We start from the raw sequence: 20,916 nt of genomic DNA, 5'->3' as shown, positions 1-20,916 counted from the left end.
ACCAGGGGGTGGTGAGAAAGAAGACAATAGAAGGAAGTAAGAGAAAGGAGACAGCTCTCTGCTCCAGGCTTTCAGCCAGAACACAGATGATGTTTTTAAATATTTGAGGGAATACCAAAGTTAGAGGTGATATGCTTGCCTTCTTATTTGGGACTTCAAGAAGGGCACCCACTGTCCATTTGTGGCGGCCCAATAGAACAGTGTGGTCAGATAGCAAGTCTAGTTTGGCTCTCACATTTCCCTCAGTTCCCATGCGGCACAGACATTGAGTTGAGAGTCAGAAAGCCTGCCTGGAGCAAACCCACACCTTTGTAGGGTCAAGGTGACCTTACAGTAGAAGCCTAGGTGACCACATGGAGGACTTAGAATGACCTATAACCATTAAAAGTCAAGGAGAAGGAAGCTGAGTGTTTTAAATTGTAGCATAGTAATAGAAAATCTGAGGTATGGTAAGGTCAGCAGATAAGGAGATGAGGGCCACTGAAAAGATAGTTTGTTACTTACAATTCCCATGAGGAGGAGGTATGCCATACTATTGGAGACCACACAGGAAAGCAATGAGGCTGTTCAAAAGGCGGAAGGAGAGGGGGAGAACTGTGGGCAGGAAACTTTGTTGTGGATTCCGTTAGAAGGAATGGGGTAAACAGACTTAGGATTTGCTAGTTTGAGTTATTTCAGCAGGCTCTGGGGCATGGGGGCTGTTTCTGGCCCTGGCCCTGGGGTGAATAGGGCAGGTGTATAGTGGCCCAAGTGTGAGAGCCCAGGAAAGGAGCGGGTTGGGGGTGCAGACTTAGTGTTGGCTTGTTTTTATTTGAACAGTTCCCATTTCCAACCCGATGAAATTGATTCATAATCACTATGAATACAAAGTCAATCTTTATTTTAGATATATTTTTATTAAAACAAAGCTTAATTCTTCAAAAATGTCTCCAAGGCTCAGAAGGAAAACCTAAGCTTGCCCATGGACACAATTGCAACTCAGAATCCCTAAGATCTCAGAACTATGGTGCCACCCCCATTCAAAACAAAATTATATTTTTTACCATTATGCAAGATTTGTGTATATACTGGAATTAAAATAACTTTTCCTCTACATTTTTCTGTGAGTAAAACTTTAGGTAAAATTTATGAAAGAATGGAGATTTAAAAATTCATTTTATTTGTGGCCCTTTTTGGTCCCTGTCCTCAGTAGGGCATACTTTAATGGAGGACTGGGACTGTGTCTTAATATTTTGAATGCCCCACAATGCCTATTAGCAATATTTATTGACTGAATCTATATCCATAGCACCATTGATTCTGAATAATTTGCTTTTGAGTTTAAAGGAAAACTTCATCTTTCAACAAACACCAAAGGGCCTTCCAGTAAATTTTTTGGTTTTTTGTTTTATTGTTTTGCAGTGCTAATATTCTAGAGATGAGGCCATCATCTTAATTATATGACTGTGATTCATCTTTCACCACAGATTAATTTCTTTTAGGAAATGAGAGATGGGTTTGTTGCCAGGGATAAGGGAGAAAATGGGATTGGGAGCAGGTCAGAGGAGAATATATCATCAAGATAAGTAAACATCAAATTGTATAGGCTCTCAAAATATGCTTTCTGAAATGGAATTTTCTGGTATTGTTCCTCTATTTGTTTTCACCTTCTGTATTTTAACTTATTGAAAGTTTTGTTAGCCCAAACTTGCTTTCACCAAGAAAACATTGCCTTTCGGATGAAGAAAATTTATTACCAAATGTGCCTTTTGAATTTTACACATGCTGTTCATTTTGATGCTCAGCATTAAAATTGACTGTTGATTCCGGTCAATGGGATGTAGGCTTATTTGTTCATACCTTGCATGATCCTTGAGCTCTCTTTTCCTTCTTCGGTGCTCTCAGATACCACATGTTCTAGATATTTAGATACAATATGAGAAAGAAAACCTGACCTGCTTTAGACGGTGATGAGGGTAAGAAGTATACTTTCTAGAGGATTCATTAGTTATTGCAGCAAGGCCTACACTTTTCTGATTAATATAGGCTCAATTTCTCAAGAAAATAATCACCTAATTCTGTGCTTGAATAAACCTGATTTTCAGCATTTGACAGAAAGAATGGGGAGGTATAGGTTAGGGATATTGTCTTGGTTACAAAGGTGCCAAAGGATTTTAGAGTTGTGTAATCACTCAGTATAAAGACTTGCACCACCTCTCCTACTCAGTCTCATGCCTCACCATACCATCCTCACCCTGGCCTTTCCTGTGTCCTGTGGGTTTGCTTAACCTTGTCATACATCTCTATAAGCACTGAGGTTTCAATCTCTTCTGCTCTTCTAAGTCAGTTACCACTTTTATATGCTTTCCATTTTTAATTTCCATCCATATTGCTCACTGGCTGTTGTCTTCTCTTTAGTTCTCTTTGCCCTTGTGGATTTATACTCCCCTCCTCCCTTTTACTGATTAGTGAGCGTGCAGAAACTAAAAATGCGAGTTTAATAAATTATATTTATCTTGAAGTTTACTTTGATTTTCAATACTTAGGTTACCATTTTTGGTTTCAGGTGGGATTTCTTGCTCCAGATGTCATTTCTGGTGATCTTCTTTGTGGCTTCTTAAGGACACATCTATTGTTGACCCAGGTCTTTGCCTGAAGGGTACATACCTCTTAACAATCAGATGTGCTTGTGTGGAAGGCCATCCTGCTGAGGGTGATGGCCCATCATCCAACATCTTCCTGTTGGTGCAGCACTTGAGTCTCCCCCTCCCCCACCCCCGGCCCATGTCCTAGTGAACCTGAGCACATGATACTTTTCCAAAACTTCTGTGTGCAGGAGATCCCCCCTCCCAGCATGTCTCGCCCCATTTCATTTACCTGGAGAGTGTGTACTCTGCTATCAAGGCCAAGTGGTTCCATTTCTTTTCAGGCTTTGCTGATGACTTTTTTGCTCTCATTCTTAGGTAGAAGCAAATCACCTTGCATTTATCTCTAACTTATAACATTGACTGATCAAGCAATTGATTGATTAATTTTTGCTGGTCTTTTTTGACTTTGAGGGTAGCAACTTATTTATGTTTGGATGTTAGTGCTTAGAACTGTTCTTGCCACAGCATCAGCAGTTGAGACATACTTGTTGAAGGTACTGGGGCTGCGTTGTCTCCATTCTTTTGCTACTTTTGGGTAGAGGAAAGTCTGAAACATCCAGAACCTAGGGATCTTTGTACTTTTTTGGAGGAGTTCTGGGAAAGAAGAAATTATGACTGTCATTAGAATCCATTTACTTGCCACTGACAACGTTTCCCTGAGTAAGCTGCAACGTTTCCTCTCATGCTGCAGTTTAAACCGCTTTCCTCTGAAACAGGGATAGATGTATATCTCAACCCCACATGTTCCTCTTGGAACACATTTTCTTTCCTTTCTCTGCTTCTTTTTTTTCTTCTCTTCCTCCTCCTGGTCCTCATTCTTTTGTTATTCTTTTCTGAACTGATAAAATAGCATGTTAAAGTGAGGGGGAAAGCACAGCCTGTTCTTCCAGCTGTTTGGCTGGAGAAAGGGTTGTCTGACGCTGAGGTCAGCCTCTGAGCTTTGTGCAGTAAGGGGCTTACTCAGTCTCTCTGCTAATGTAGAGAACAGCATCCCCCCCCAGAGTAAATACTCCAAATGAGTGCAGAGGGGACATTGCCTCTGCAGGATGCTAAGGGCTTCAGCATGCCTGCTCTGTCATCTTCTTTGCCGTCAGAGAGCAGTGTCTGAAAGTTCCAGCCAGGGGACCTAATACTGTAGAGCTAACACTCAGTGTGCCCTAGCCCCGAGTCATGTTGACATCAGACTCCTGTGCCTATCAGGCTGTCTTCTGTGTTTCCCAAAGGCTCATACAGTCCGTCAGAGAACACTTCAGGAGGACCACTCTTTAAAAACAAATAACAAACGAAACCCTCAAACAAAACAAAACAAAACAAAAACAAAAACCTCCTTGAATGCTGAGTGTATTGTAAGAAGAGAAGATTCTATTTTATCTTTTTGCTTATTCTTAAGAAATTAAAATTTTATGCCAAAGAGGAAACATGAATATAGCCAGTAACTAAAGCAGAAGCCACAAACTCAGGTGCTTTCCGATGACAGATGTATGACTTAAATGGGTGAGGCCCCAGGAATAATACTAGCAAAAGGTGGGCTTTGAGGGAACTGGTGAGTTTATGTTCCAGTTAAACCACTCAAATTCAAACTTTTGAAAAACATCTTGTGGGCTTTGACCCATGGCCTGGGATTTGGAATTTCTGAACTAAGATGATGTTATCAAATTGGGCATCTGATAATAAGTAATACTGGGTCTGGTTAAAAGCAAGAATATCAGAATCTTCAGGAAAAGGCCCTTGGAATTTGTCTATCACCTATCTATCATCTATCTATCTATCTATCTATCTATCTATCTATCTATCTATCATCTATCTATCTATCATCTATCTATCTATCTATCATCTATCTATCTATCACCTATCATCTATTATTTACCTGCTTCCCAGATGATACTCATGATTGGGAAATCTTGGGACATTCTGAAATACAATGTGTAGCCTAGATTTCTGTAACCAAATGCAGGTCTTCCAGATTGGGGAAGAGTGGAGGCTGAAGGATGGGTTCACTTTGAATGGGTGTTAAGGACATCCTGAGTAGAGATGTGTGGTTGCTGTGAATGGTTTGAAAGGCAGTCAGGAGAGTGATTAGGGCTATGGTTAGATCTGCATGTGAGCCAGTGGGTATACTAACATTTCCACAGTCACAGGGACTGATTTGAAATGTTTGGAACCGGATGCATGGAACTGTCTTTAAAATGCAGTTTATCCCTATAGGAAACTTATGCTTGGGGCAGGGAAATGGAGGTTTCCACTGATAGACCAACTGCTTTTTGAATGCTATAGCTGTCATAAGATCTATTTGCCATTTTATTCTAGATCTAAAGATTCCAGAAATTATGTAATTTTAATTTTTCATTTATAAAGGTCACTGGCAATAGATCACTTGTTCTGCCAACTTGCAAAGGCAAAATAAAATTACATCATAAAAAAATCAATGGTTTTCTCTGTGCTGTACTGAAATGTCATGTAGGTGCCAAGATGAAGATTAAAAATGCCCCATTACAACTTGGCATATTAAAGTAAGAACAATTGTCAGCTATAGTTGCATGTCGCTTTGAGGCAGAAAAATAAAGTAAACTCATTATAATGGAAGAAAGAATCAAAGAAATATGGTATGGTTAATAAAAATATTGAAGAAAATCCTCCTTTTCTAGATGTCAAGATATCCTATCTAATAAAAGGGTAATATGCAAATTAACCGTCACTCTGCAACAAAGATGGCGACGCCCATTGCGCCAGGGTGGGGCCCAGGCCGCGGAGGGAGGGAGGGCTGTGGAAGGAATGCAGGGCCGCTGGGCTGGGGGCATGCCCCCAGCAGCCGCCACATGGCTTGGGGCATGCCCCCAGCCCAGCGGACAGAAGCCCAGCGGACACACGTAGGGCTGCCGGGCTGGGGGCGTGCCCTGGGCTGCTGGGCTGCCGGGCCTGGGACGTGCCCCTGGCAGCCGCTACACGGCTTGGGTGGGGCATGCCCCCAGCCCAGCAGACACAACGCAGGGGTCCTCTGCACATGAGCTGCAGAGAAAATACCTTATCTGACCGCTCATTGGCTAAGCTCCCTGTATGCCGCCACTTGCAGTGTTCTTGGTAACTTGGGTTATAAGAGTCCAAGGAGGTGATCTAGGGTTTTTTCACCACACTCCCGGAGGAAAAAACTAAGGTCTGCTGCTGGAGGGGCTAAGAAATGTTATATCTTGCCCTAGCTGGTTTGGCTCAGTGGATAGAGCCTCGGCCTGCTGACCGCAGGGTCCAGGTTCGATTCTAGTCAAGGGCATGTACCTAGGTTGCAGGCTCCTCCTTGGCCGGGGCCCAGGTCAGGGCTCATGCAGGAGGCAACCAATCGAAGTGTCCCTCTCACATTGGTGTTTCTCTCTGTCTTTCCCTCTCTCTTCCAAGCTCTCTAAAAATCAATGGAAACATATCCTCAGGTGAGGATAAAAAAGAAAGAAAGAAATGTCATGTCCTATGAAAGACACATCTTGAAAATGCCTAAAGAAAGTTGTCATTGTTTTGTGGTGAAGTGACTGGAGTCCGTGTTGATGAAAATACCTTGGCGGTGCCTGGCAGTGGCTGCAGCAGCAGGGTGATGGGGCTGGCACCTTCCCCTGATCAGCCCGGTCACCTCCCGCAGAGGGAGGCCAGACTGCCGCTTAGGCCCGCTCCATGGGGAGCGGGCCTAAGCCGTCAGTAGGACATACCCTGAGGGGTCCCTGTCTGTGAGAATTAGAGAGATTCAAGCTTTGGTTTATTCTTATTTTTAAAAATATATGTTTTTATTGATTTCAAAGAGGAAGGGGGAGAGAGAGCTAGAAACCTCAATGATCAGAGAGAATCATTGATTGACTGCCTCCTGCATGCCCCACACTGGATTGACCCTTCAATCTGGGCATGTGCCATGACTGGGAATTGAACCCTGACCTTCTGGTTTATAGGTCGATGCTCAACCACTGAGCCACACCAGCTGGGCTGGTTTATTATTAACTAGAGGCCCAATGCATGAAATACATGTAAGGGCCTTGGCCCTGGCCCCTGCCTGTCGCCGCCACTGCGGCTAGGGGCCTCTGCCACCTCTGCCTTGGCCCCCACCCACTGTGGCTTTGTCCAGAAGGAAGGATGTCTGGAAGGATGTCTGGTCTAATTAGAATATTATGCTTTTATTATTATAGACTAGGGGCCCACTGCACGAATTCGTGCACCTTGAAAGGAACTGTGGGTTGTGAGACTGTGGTGGGCACAGGGGTGGGTCTCGGCCCATCCTCCGTGCCCCCGCTCAGACCCTCCCACTACAGTCCCAGTCCCCTATCTGCCGGAGCCCCGCTCTTGCTGCCACTGCTGCTCCCATGTGCTGACGGTGCAGGCCCTGTTTAAACCTGCTGATGGCACGGAGCGATTGGGGCCGGCGCCAGCAGAGGGTGTGATGAGGGCCAGTGCCGTCAGTGGGTGTGAACAGCAGCTCTGGTGCTGGCTGTGGGTGCAAGTGGGGCCAGGGCTGGCAGTAGGTGTGAGCAGCGACTCCAGCACTGGCAACAGGTGCGAGAGGCGGCTGCCGGCCCCGATCGCCCCTCAGGAGCAGGGGGAGATGGAGAAGACATGAGGGGTGATCAGGGCTGGCAGCTGCCGCTCACACCCGCTGATAGCACTGAGTGATTGGGACTGGTGCCAGGCGCTGGCAGCGGCTGCGAGCACCCGGTGGGACAGTAGTGCGTGGGAGCAAAGAATTTTCAGTAACCATCAGAAGCTCGCCCTAATGATAGTGACTGGTGCCCTGCCTTGGTCTGGCACCCCCATTCACCTGCTCCACCATCCCGCCATGGCCGATGCCTGCCATGTTCTGAATGCGCACCCCCTGGTGGTCAGCGCATGTCATAGCGACCGGTTGTTCAGTTGTTTGGTTGTTCCGCCATTTGGTCATTTGCATATTAGGGTTTTATATATATTGATGACTAATTGGTAATGTTATTCATTACAATATTACTTATGTTTTTGTTCATTATAAGAACTAGTTTTATTGAGTATAAAGTATATATCAGCTTTTGTTCTAGTCACTTAGGTATTTCTCTTTTTTCTCATAGCATGGTCAGTGTAGGTATTATTATCTTCATTTTATGGGGAGAGCTAAGTCTCAGAAGAGTAGAGTTAGGGTTTGAAATAGTCAGCCTGACCCCAAAGCTCATATTTTTTGCCAACTGGCTGCTAAAATCAAGAGCAATTTATTAATTGCCTACTGTGAGCAGGGGGACTATGTCAGGTGTCAAAGTATAAAATAAGCTCCTGGGAATATGAGTATGACTGGTGACAAATAATAGCCCAAAGTAGCATCCAAAAGCTATGAAAGCAGGAAAGACAATACATTGCAGGAAGGACCCTGCTTGGGGGAAAGGTGAGATTTTAACAAGTGAGACAAGAGGTGTGAGTGGGGCAGTGACATCATTTTTGAGAATTAACCTGACTTCAGTGGGAGAATAGATTGTTCCTTTTGAATCAGGTGAGTGGAGAGATGCCTTAGGCAGTACATCCTTATAGCCTCCTTCCTATGTCCATGTCATGGGCTGATGATGACCTGAAGAAGTGAAAATAGACAAAGAAAAGTTCTGGAAACATAAAATTATAAGCATTGTATACTTGACATATTTCAGCGTTGTCTAGGAAATATGTTAGAGCAGAAACTGCTATCCTTAATGGCTGTAAGTGAAGAACCTTTTAAAAAATGGAGGCTGTGGAGATAGTTGCTTTGGAGGACAAGCATGCTGTTAGCCATCACTTATTGTTAGAGAAGAACAATATTAGTGAGTCTTTGCATATGTGCCACTAAAAAGTTTAATCATGCCAAAACCGGTTTGGCTCAGTGGATAGAGCGTCGGCCTGCGGACTGAAGGGTCCCAGGTTCGATTCTGGTCAAGGGCATGTACCTTGGTTGCGGGCACATCCCCAGTGGGGGGTGTGCAGGAGGCAGCTGATCGATGTTTCTCTCTCATCGATGTTTCTAGCTCTCTATCCCTCTCCCTTCCTCTCTGTAAAAAATCAATAAAAAAAAAAGTTTAATCAATGCTTATTTGTATCCCATCAGGATAAAGTTATATTTTTCTCCAAGGCTCTTCACTAATCAGAGCAAATCGCTTTCCTGTAACAACAACAACAAAACCTTTTTTAAACTGTTGATATATAACTTTTAGACTAGAATGTGTCATAAGCAACTACATTTATCAGAACATTGTTATATAAAACTAGAGGCCCAGTGCATGGATTCATACACTGGTGGGGTCCCTCAGCCTGGACTGTGCCCTCTTGCAATCCAGGACCTCTGGCCTGCAGGGATCAGGCCGAAAATTGGCAGTCCGACATCCCCCAAGGGATCTAATAGTGCCTGAAGCAGCAAGCGGCCAGGGAGGAGCCTGAGCCCAGGCTGGGCGCCGCACTGCTCCTACTCATCCCAGCCCCGCTGTGCCTGCCGCTGCTCAGTAGCATTGCTGCAGAGGCGGGAGAGGCTTGTGCTGCCGCAGCTGCACTTGCCAGCCGTGAGCCCGGTGTCTGGCACCCATTGGTCAGCTCTGTGGCTCTCCTGCTGTGGGAGCACACTGACCACCAGGGGCAGCTCCTGGTGGTCAGCATGCATCATAGTGACCAGTCGTTCGTTCAGTTGTTCGGTTGCTTAGGCTTTTATATATATAGATTGTGTTCACCTAGGGTTGTAAACTGTATTTGTTTTAACCATCAACTTTGGTATTTATTCATTTATTGTAGCATTAATTGCTTTGATAAACACCCTGGATAAATGCTCTGTGAAAATTTTCTTAAAGTAGGCTCGAAGTTTATTTTTTCATTGAAAATGAGCTTCAAGTACAATACAAGGTCTTACAGGCTGACTTTCAACCACAACTCAGAATTAGCTGTCAGGGCCAAATGGATTCCAAAGCCCTGGGAAGAGTGAAGGAATAGGGTGTGTGTTTGATTGAGCAGGACATGCTCTGGGAGAGTTTCCTGCATGTGGTGACCCATTCCCAAGATCTCCATCCACATACCTGAGGCAGAATAAATGGATTCAGGACTTTTGGGTTCTTGTTCTTATTGCCCAACTGCCCAATGTGGATAAATATTTGGATAAGTTGGATAAAACTTTGGATACAGCTTTTAATGTCTTGAAAAGATTTCTAAGACTCAAGGAACTTCTAAGATGCCACAATTCTTTGACTTTTTCATTTCCTTGGGACAGGTAGAATGTATTTGCAGGGTGGTGGTTTGGGATTTGTGAGCAGCCCACTGCCATGAAAATGAGTAGAACTGGTGCTTACAGAGAATGAGAACATAATTCTGTCACCAGATTCTAACTGATTGCTTCCAAATATATCTGACAGTTCAAAGAAAGGCAGTACAATTGGTTCTCAAGACTCTTAGCATAATTTCTGACTTCTCAGGCAGGAATACTGTCAGTTGCCAGTTATTTTAAATTAAGGTGAGCAAAAAGATGCCTTTGGAAAATGCAGTATTGTCATTTTATCAAAATTAAAACAAAAATTTTGGGTGTTATATTTACCAAATTGATCATTTCATGCTCAACTCCAAACACATTTAGACTTGATTTCAATAGTTTCAGGGTCCACATGTGTCTCAGAGATAATTTAATACCATATTTCATTTAATGTTCGCTTACACGGTCTGCTTTTGCCACACTTCCAAGTTAGCGTTCTAAATTGATTCAGAAGAATCAATCTTCAAACACTTTTGCCTCTTTCTGCCATCTGGTCCCTTTGTAGGTTCTTTAGAAAATATTGGACTGGTAAAAATAAAGGTTTTACTTTGTTAAGTGGTTATCCTATCATCAGAAGATCAAAACAGACTCTAGTCAATTTTCAGAACAATCAATTGAATCTCCTTGGTAATATGATAGCTATTTGATAGCAATTTGAGAGTTATAAAACTAAAGGGAATAATTTGTTTGGTTAAAGTTTTTTTATTTGTAAAAATGATTGTTTCTTAGTCTAGTATTTAAGAGTTAGGCTATGTAATCATGATGATGTTTGTAAAGATGTGTTTGTAAAGATTAATTTTTGCTTGCCAGGGAAAGAATACTTTCAAACCATCATGCGTAGAATTCTGAGCATTACGTATTCAGCATGGACATTTTTTCTTCTCTTTTCTCTTTCTTTAGTCAGAACTATTATGCTATGTCTTGTTGAAAAGATGTTCACGATCTTAATTGTGTTCAATTGCCCCCTTTAAAGTGGCTTAGGATATTTTTCTTCTAGTGTGAGCCCTCTCACATGCCCCACTTCTAATCTTTTCTTGGGATTTCTCTCTTCAAATAATTAAAAGCATAACTTATTGGTTTGTGAAATAGTTCTTGTTATTCATCTGTTACAACTCTTCAGGAGACCAGGAACTTCAACACATCTTTGGAGACCAACGAACCATTGAAGTCCACATAACTGGGCAATCCTGTCTGCTGGTCTCTTCTGCCTCTAGTAATCTTTCAGTGAAAATCTCACCTTCTTGGATATTTCTTTTTTCTGTTTTATCCCATATATCAGTTCTGATAAACTGGGGTGTTCACCGCACATTCCTGCTCACACTGTGGTAGAACTGGGCCTAATATGTAGGCATCAGAAACAAATGTTATGAAATTGATTTCTTGATTTCTTATTTTTTGGAGGTGGCTGAGAGGTGACTCTTTGTAGAACAAAAGAATCAACCATTTAAACTGGCTTGATAAGTTCAGCCAAGTAACTACTTGTCTATTTCCCTTTTCACTAAATTAACCAGATATTTCACAGAACTGAGTAATTAAATAAAAGTGGCACTTCAGCACATAATTTTATTCTATCCTCATTTGTTACTTGAAAAGTGTTTTTAATGCAACCATCAAGCAACTGAAAATGGGTTTATAAACAATTTGCTTTGTATGACAAGATAACCACTAGAGCTTAATCTTTTTCCAAAGATTTCTCCAAAACATGGGGACTGCCTTAAAATATAGGTCATTGGCACCTATATATTTTTTATAACCTTCACTTCCCTATGACTTCTTATCAACTCTTCCAAGTTCCTAGATAAGCACTTCAGTCACCCAGTAGAACGGTAGAGCCAGGAAAAAGGAGACCTAATGTCTGTCTCCCCCTACTTTTGCTTGCCTCTGCAGTTCTACTGGTTGATTGCAGTGCCTATCTAGGAATACCTGGATCTCTTCTGCATCACTTTGATGAAAGGGGAATAGCACTATCATTATAAAAAATAGGAGCTATCACTTTCTCATCACTTTCAATTAAGAGGCTCTTTCTTTTGTGCAGTTAGTGGAATTGATTGTAGCCTTGAAGGTCCATTACAATTAGAAAAACAATAGAAAAATTCTGGGTGTGTTTAATTGTTCTCTTGCATACCACTATATAGTCAAATGATTAAGATACTGTTTCCTCAACCAAATCTCTTAGAAATTATTAGAGTGTCTACATAATCTGAGGAGAAATTCCAACTGCATTTGTGCACAAGATTGAGCTTACTATATGTGATGAGTCTCACAGTTTATTCCATAAAATTTATAAATTACAATGGGTCTCCACAATCAAATGCAAGTCAATGATACATCAAAACACAGTGTAATATAACAACAGAAGATAGGCAAGAAGTAGGGTATAGGTCTTGACAGAAATTTCTAGGGATGGACAGGCATGGTTGAGGGTAGGAAGTGGGGTTGGCTAACATCAGAGGCTCCATCAGGGAAGTCTAGGATGATGATCCAGGAGCTTGGATTCCAAGCTATAGTTTAGGCATATCTTATGTCCAAGCCAAAGACGCAAGAGAAGCATGACAATGGAGACTGTATGTACATTCCCTGGTGTTATCTGTGAGTTTTACATGAGTAATTCACATTGCAGATGGTCCATTTCTAGATAACCGAGACTTAGCTGTTGAGAGAAGAAAGGTATGAAGGCATGCTATGTACATTTTATGTTTTCTGAGTCTGTGCTTTGACCTGATCTAAATTGTTACAGAAATAAATTACCTATGACATTTCATTCTTAGTCACAACTTTGAAATATTATCCTGTGTTCTTGGAAAAATTTTTGGTTTGGCAAATAGAAATTGGCAGCTACTTGCTGTAAAAATCCATTCCATCGAGGTAAACTTGACAGCACCATTTAGTATAAGTTCAATTCTTTCACATAGGAGAGTTGTGAAGATTAATGAAGTCATTAAAAAATTGTTCTTTGATAGAATATGGTAGAAAAGAACTTTAAGGAAAAATGTTATCATGTCTGGATTTTGGTAATAGGGACATAATCTTTTGTTAAACAAATGGAAATCTGTCTATCTCTACCAGTCATCTCTTTTCTATTCAATCTAACCTATAAAACAATGTCTTTCAAATATATTTGATTTTTGCCTAGAAATGCATTTTATATCACACACTAGTGCATGCATGTGCACACACACTACACGTATACACAACTTTGCTCTGTTCTATTAAGGAAAAAAAAGAAGCAAGACCGATGGTTGAGAGCCATTATTCTGGTTTCACGGCTCTTTGGTTGTAACTTGTGGCTTGAAAAATACTATTAGTACATATCCTAAACAAACTGATAAGTAATAAAAATGTATATGCCAAAATATTTTATAAAAATAATTTAAAGCAGAGCACAAGACTCAGAAAAGTGTTTAATTAGAGCAGAGGTCTTTTCTTTATGGTTCTAGAAGTGGTGGTGAAAGTCTATAACAGGTTGCTTCTGAATTCAGCCTAATTGAACTTTGACTCCTCCAGTGGGTTTCTGATTGACTGTCCTCTCTTTATTGCTGTGAGGGATGTAAAAATTAACAGGCTATTCCCATACCTAGTCTATATGCGGTTTTTTTTTTTTGACAAACAATAAAGGGATTATTTAAAAAATAAGTATTTAAAGAAATTGAAGTTATTTCATATTTTTTGCATCCATATGCACATTTGTACTAGAAGAGAACTGCATGCTTAGTTCTGCACCCCTTCCATTGTTCTGTAAGAATCTAGACAACAGTCCATTTTCTCAGTTGTAATCTGGTGTTGGGAAACCCCGGAGAGCATTCATACATTTGCCTGTGTAGGCATTGGGACAGTTTCCAAAGTCAGAATAGATAATATCTTTGCCCATTTGCTTAGCTTTGTCAACATGACTGTCCACTTATGTGGAAATAGCCTGAAATTATACCTTAATGATCATCTACACAGAAATCAACTGCTATCCCTGTTTCCCCGAGTAGGAGGTTTAAACACCAGTATAGCTCATACTTAAATATGTCTTTTGTATATCTTAAATTTTACTTTCATTTCTAAGGAGCACACTGTATTTAAAATCTCACAGCATTCCATAAACCTTTCAGCAAGAATCTGTATAGATAGAGCACTGACATGCTGTTTTGATTATATCTCCGATCATCCATTTAAGAAGGCAGAGAAGTTGTTTTAGCAGATTTCCTGCAGGCGTGTCTGATTACTGGGGTTACATTGTTTTAGTCAGATAAATGGAAAACTTAGGTCTTCATAAAATAAGGGCTGGAGGGAGAAATTTTGCAATGAATTGTCTTAAGAAGCAAAGAGTTCCCATCTTTAGAAATGTTTAGTTATAGACTTGGTGATTGCTGCTGGAGACATTTTGGAAAGGATAGTGATGCAGAATTCTAAGGCTTATAGGCTTGTAAGGTCTTACACAACTGGGACATTATATGAGTTTAGAGTATGTGGAAAGATGGATATATCAGGCTTTAGGGTCTATTGAATGACATACACATGGGCTGGCACCCATATAAAACTGGAACCAAATGTTATTACTGGTGTAGGTAGGGTTCAATATGACAGCAACTTTGAAAAAGCCAGTGCTGAATTTAATCTTCAGCTTAAAAACTTGAGTCACTGTTCTTCAACACATGCTTCCTTTTTGTGAGATATCAAACTCTGGATTTGAAATTTGATTGTTAAATTTTAAAGCCTGAAAACTCCACATAGTATCAGACATGAAATTCTTCAAAGAATTTCCAATGATTCTTAATCATTTTGAAATCACAGATCCTTTCAGACTCCACCCAGAAAAATGCTCGTTGAACTTTATAGGCTCAGAGGAGTCACCTCAGACAAACAATTTTTGTAAGGAAAAATGTATCCTTTCCAAAGTCTCATATTTTCACTTCTTATGGATTGCCAGCACATACCAATTAGTCCTCCAGTTATTCTCATGAGATATTGAATCTCTTTGCACAAATTAAACACATTAACAGAAGTAATACCCTCTCCCAACCAACAATAACTGTGTATTATGTTTCCATTGAAAATCATCTCAGAATTGAAAAGGGATTTATAAAGCATAAAAGCAATAGAAGAAGTCACAAAATAAAAAGGCCAGTGGATGATTCATAAAAATGAAAAGCTGTTCATCAAAGAACACCAAAAACAAGATTTAAAGGAAAATGAGAACTTCGGGGGAAATAATTGCAATAAACATTTAGTATATAAATGGCTTTTAGAAATCAACAAGAAAAAACCTTAACAACCCATTACCAGTGATGTTGACTCTTGAGTTTGGCAAAGAAAGAATTCAGAACAAAGAACTCTACTGCAAGAGGAAGTTTATTTAGCACGCAAAGCAAATGTATACTTGAAGAAAAGAATTGAGTGAGATGTTCAGAGAGCTGCCTTAGTCTTTTAGAAAGAAAGTCACAGAGGAAGAAGAAGTGAACCAACTGGGCTGTATGGACACAGGAAATAAGTTACAGAGCCAAAAGAAGGGCCCTTGGAGACAGGTTCAGGGGGTTAGCCCAGGACAAGCAGCTGCCCACTGCTCCCTTGGTTGCAAGTCTTATGGGGACTCTTAGAGCTTAGGAGAAATAAAGCATAGAACACACTCGAAGAAAGAAGTCTCGAATGTGCTCTAGGGAGAGAGTGCATGTGTGCTCATGCATGTGCTGGGTCTGTTCCCTAAAGGGTTTTTATCTCTTTTCTAAAGGCAGGAATTTTAGGGGACGTCTCGGGGTGGGTCTCAATAGAACATTTATCAGCTTTCCAGGTGTGTCTTTTAATACATTGATTCATCAAAATGAGTGTATAGAGTCAGGGTCATGGTCTCTACTGATTGGTTGGCACAAGGGTAGGGGGCCATTGGTTATTGCACCTGGTCCTGATACCAGCCATGGCATTGCTTCATCTGGTTTTGCTGTTTTTCTGGGCCTGGAGCTGAAACACAATTGAGGCCTAGATGACATCTTTAGTTTGACATAAACTCTTTCTCTGTGGTCAACAGACCCGAGGCTTTGTTCCTAAGGTTATTGGATGCTGACCAGAAAGAACCTCATTGCCCTGAGAGCTTAATGCTTAAGGGAATAGTCATGCATGGGAGAAGAAGGCAGATGAGTCAGGATGCTGGATGAAGCCAGTTTAAATCAGCTGTCTGTCTCGGGCCCTTCTTTTGCCTCCATAACTTGTTTCCTGTGTCCATGAAGCCTAACTAGCTCACTTCTGCCTCTGTGACTTTCTTTCTAAAAGGCTAAGGCAGTTCTCTGAGCATCCAGCTCAATTCTTTTCTTCGAACGTACTTCCGCTTTACATGCTAAATAAACTTCCTCTTGTACTAGAGTTCTTAGTTCTGAATTCTTCCTTTGCAAATCAGCTGTCTCCTTTTGCCAAGGAATTTTCCTAGCTTCTTACCATGCTTCCTCAAACCAATGTAATAAATGGCTAAAGTATATGAAAAAACAGTTCTTTCTACAGCTGTTATTGAGTGATTGCAATGTGGCAGACATGAAGCGTCTTGAAACAAGCACCCCTGTCATCAAGGAGCTTTATTAACAATCAGGGAAATACAAATAGTCAATTAACACCTGAAAAATGCCTACTTTTACTTCATAATCAAAGAATTGCACAAAATCATTGAGAAACAATGTTAGCCATTCTTTTTAGTAGAGATGAAAAATAATACTGAATATACGGAGGAGATGGAAACAGATGCTCTTATCTATTACAGATAGGAAGTTCTATGGTGACAACTTTTTAGAAAGTATTTTTGCAACACATATTAAGAGTTTTCAAAAGTGGGTATTCTTTGATCTATTTATTTTTCTTCTAAGAATCTGCTCCAAAAAGTAGTTAAAAACTCAGACAAATAATTACTTACATACAAAGTCCATTGCAGTATTAATCATAACCTCAAAAAAAAACTGGGAATAACCTCAATTCTATTTATCAATATATATCACTCATGGTCAAAATTGTATTAAAATATCATATCTACTTAGAAGAAAATTAATAGGGAAAACATGGTGATTTTTGTTTTTTATTTCTAAAATTTCTACTAATATTGTTTTCTAATGAAATGGTATGATGCAATATTAGTAATAATTAGCTCAGGCTGCTGAATTTTTTTCTAAAGCAGAGTACTTGTTTTTTAAGTTTTCTATACTGAGCATTTTTATATCTTTTATGCATTAAAAGAATAAAAGCCATTGTCTAAAAACACATCTTGATTGCAAGAATAAATTTAAATTATTTTTCAAACACCCATCAAATTATAATAATTCAACTGAAGCAAGAAAAAATTTATTCATGTAGAGAAAACACCCAGTAGAATCAGCTGTCTTTAGAACCTTTTGTTATTTCTTGATAACATCTATGGTATTTTGAATCATTGAAAAAGAAGACAGTATTTTCCACTTGATATCTAATATAATTATATAATTTTGAAAAGATTATTCTTTGCATTTTCAAATGTTCTTAAAATGCAGTAGGCATTTTTGAAGTTTAGACATGGGTTCATAGAGGTGAAAGCTTTAAGTACTTGCATCATTTATTAAATATTGTTCTCATAGATTTGCAGTAAGGCATTTGAAACCACATTAAATATTTTATTCTCCATTAATTATAATTTTCCACATTAAATTTTAAGGAGTGCAAATCAGTTGCCTTTTAGAAACCCTAGCTAACACCTAACTAAGGGCAAAATGTCTGCAAGTATTTTAATACACTAGTGATATGCCAGTGCTTTATTATTACATTCAGATAAGCAAATGAAAAGAAGTTTAAAGAGATCTGTAAGGCATCTCAAACACAAAGTCTTTTTATAGCTTATATAAGAAATCTTCCTACTTGTTAATATCTAGAATGTATCTTTCCACACCCATATATTACTATGACTATGAATATAAATATGAATATATATACATAACATATGCACACAGACACACACTCCAACATTCCTTCAAATATTCTTTGTCTCCATTTCTTTCTCATTATTTAATTCATTTATTTAATCAACTGAATGTTTCCTGAATACCTATTTTGTGATAGATACTTAAGCACCATCAGTACCAAGATGAGTCAATTACATTCTGGGTTTGTGGAACTTACAACCTAGTGGGTAAGACAAGTACACAAATGCTATTACTGGTTAAGCTATGACAGATAGAGCCACAAAGTAATATGTATATGTACCAAGAAGGGGATGACTAATTTTGGTTTCCTGGGGGTGGGAGTATGAAGAAATAACATTTAAATTGGGTCTAAAGAGCAGGAGTTTGTTAGATGGAAGGGAAAAGGGTATTCGAGGTGGCAGAAATGGCACTAAAAAAGCATGGATTTGTGAATGTATATACCTCATGTGTAGGACTGACACAATTGTAGGGTAAATAGAGGGGAATGGCCACTGGGTTTCGATCATGAAGGGCTTTGTACACCAGGCTACATTTAAGTCTCAGTCGCAGTGGCCTGAGGCATAAATAACTATTATCAAGCCCTTCAAGGCCAAGGATCCTTAGGTTATCTGTCTGATCCAGTTGTCCCAGAGCTTTCCCTTTGGGTGTACAAATGAGGCTAGCTCTGTGCAGAAGGCAACCCTCCATTCCTGCTGAAGAAGTGCTTTGCCTAAGCCCATTTGTCGCTTCAGGTGCTTGATTCTCTCAGCATTAAACAGTAAACAACACTCAGAGGGCTTTCACAAGACCTCCTCATTTGCAATGACTCGGACACCCAAGCTCTGTTAAGCAGTGAATACCTACTCTGGCTGGCAACTGGGTCAAAAGGTTAATTACTCTCCAATAGCCACATTTTTTTTCTCTTCATTTGCTCTTTCATCCCTTGAGAGACTTTAATCGAGTTTGAAATTTCCCTACGACTGAGCTACTGTGGTGTTAAAAATAAGTTAGCCCTTTGCCTGTCTCCTGAGCACCTATGATCTCAGGCGTCATTGGCGTCTCTATCTTTCTAAGTTAATTATATTCAGTGTGAGCTTAAATTTTCAAATCCATCTGCTTTCTTCAATCTGTAGATAGTTTATTTATAGCTACCCTTTTAAATAGAAAAGCAATAGAACAACAGTTTTCTCATCCTTTAAATATTTTGAGTTTGAAGCAATTGCCATTTCTTTTAGAATGAAATCAGTGGGAGAGAATTTATTTCTCAGCTGCTTTGTGTCTAAGCACTGCAGAAAAATTGTCCAATACAGCTAAGGTATGTCTCTGTTAGTCTCTTCTCAAAGCACCTATCACAACTTATAATTATATACTCACTTTATGTGTTAACATTTTTATGCCAACTGGACTGTAAGGGCAGGAAAGTGTTTTCATCAATCTATATCTGGAATATGCTAGGTGCTCAATAAATATTTATAGAATGAAGGAAGAAAGGAGTGAAGATTTATAATAACTGATATTTTAGATGCGTTCAACTTCTTTTAATCACTAAGGACCATTTTATTAATTTTTACTTTCCTGGTTGCTATTTTATGCAGAATGAATTGCCTCAAAGTTTACAGCTTAAAATAGCAATTTATTATTTTCCGTAATTCTGTGGATTGATTGGTTGGCTCTAATATTGCTTTCACCTGGCTGCCTCACATGACTAAATGCTGGATAGTCAGCTGGGCTGAAAGGTCCCAGATGGTCTCATTCACATGACTGGCAGTTGCTGTTGGCTACCAGCTGGGGTGCCTCAGTTCTCCACGTGGCCTCTCATTCTCCAGTGGGTTAGACTGGCTTTCTTACATAATGTCTCAGTGCACGATTCCAAGAGGGCAAAGGTGAAAGCTTGCAAGACTCTTAGGCCCAGACTTTGGAATGTACACAATGTCACTTCCGCCACAATGTATGGGTCAAAGGAAGACACAAGGTCAGCTTAGATCCAAGGGATGGGGAGATGAACTCTACTTCTCAATAGGAGGGACTGCAAAATATTGTGCCTATGTTTTTCAATCTGTTTAGTATTTTTAAGTGATAATAATGAAGATCATGGGGGATGATACTAAAAATACTAAGTATTACACTAGCTAAGCAGTGCTCTTAGTGCCTTAAGTGTTTACATCTCACACAAAAAGTATGAAGTGGATGATATCAGCATCCTCAATTTATAGATAAGAACTGAGGGTTAGAACAGGTAAAGAATTTGTTCCCAGTCTTGCAGCTAGCTAGTAAGCAATTTTTGAGATGCAAACACAGGTTGACTAGCTTTATGGCTTGTGGTTTCCCTCTCCCTCCCTTCTCTATACTCTTTATGCAGTAATTAATCCCTGCAGTCTGTACTGTGCTTTTACAACTCAGTTTGGTGAAGAGTGTTGTCAGTATTGTGTGTTTTTTTCTCAATTCTGTGATGTGCATTTTGCCACATGCTAGCTTTTCTGAAATTAAGGTACATCTTATTAATAATGTGAATGTTTAATGTTGAACTTTTGTTTCCCAAAGGAAATCTTTATTATTTATTCAGGAGAAACTATATTAAGGAACTATGAAATCTTTTAGTTTCTTAGGAATAGAAGCTACAAGCCAGAAGTAAATTAATATACAAGCAATTTTTATTCATTGATTTATATTAATCAATCAAAATTTCAATGGGCACCTAAAATTGACTAAGCAAGAGGAGGGGTACAGTTATGATTTATGTAATGACAAATACCCAAATATTAATTAGATATGTGAAAGTGATCTTTAACTTCTCTTGAAAGTAAACATGTATCCATGTCATGGGCAAAAAATACAAAACCCATAGAGAATCTCTGTCACACCACCTCTGAAAGCCTGCATGTATATGCTCATGCATGCAAAAGCTATAAAAAGGCACAAAAATAAGTTTAATAGTTACCTGTAAAAAAATTTGCACTTCGATTAAATTTTTTATAACTCTGAATAAATATAAATTAAAATACTTCACTGACCAATTTGTATATTGGAATTATTTGAGGCCTATTGGAAATGCTATTAGAAAAATGTCTATTGGTTTAAAACCACTTAAGTCTTTATAATAACAATGTTTTCTTATTAAAAAAGCGTTGGAGGTAAACGCTTCAATTGCTCTTCATTTGATAAC

The sequence above is a fragment of the Plecotus auritus genome (genome assembly GCF_963455305.1).
Source record: "Plecotus auritus genome assembly, chromosome: 4".
In the NCBI taxonomy this organism is placed as follows: Eukaryota; Metazoa; Chordata; class Mammalia; order Chiroptera; family Vespertilionidae; genus Plecotus; species Plecotus auritus.
The sequence above is the reverse complement of the archived record's forward strand: the minus strand, read 5'-3'. Positions refer to the sequence as shown.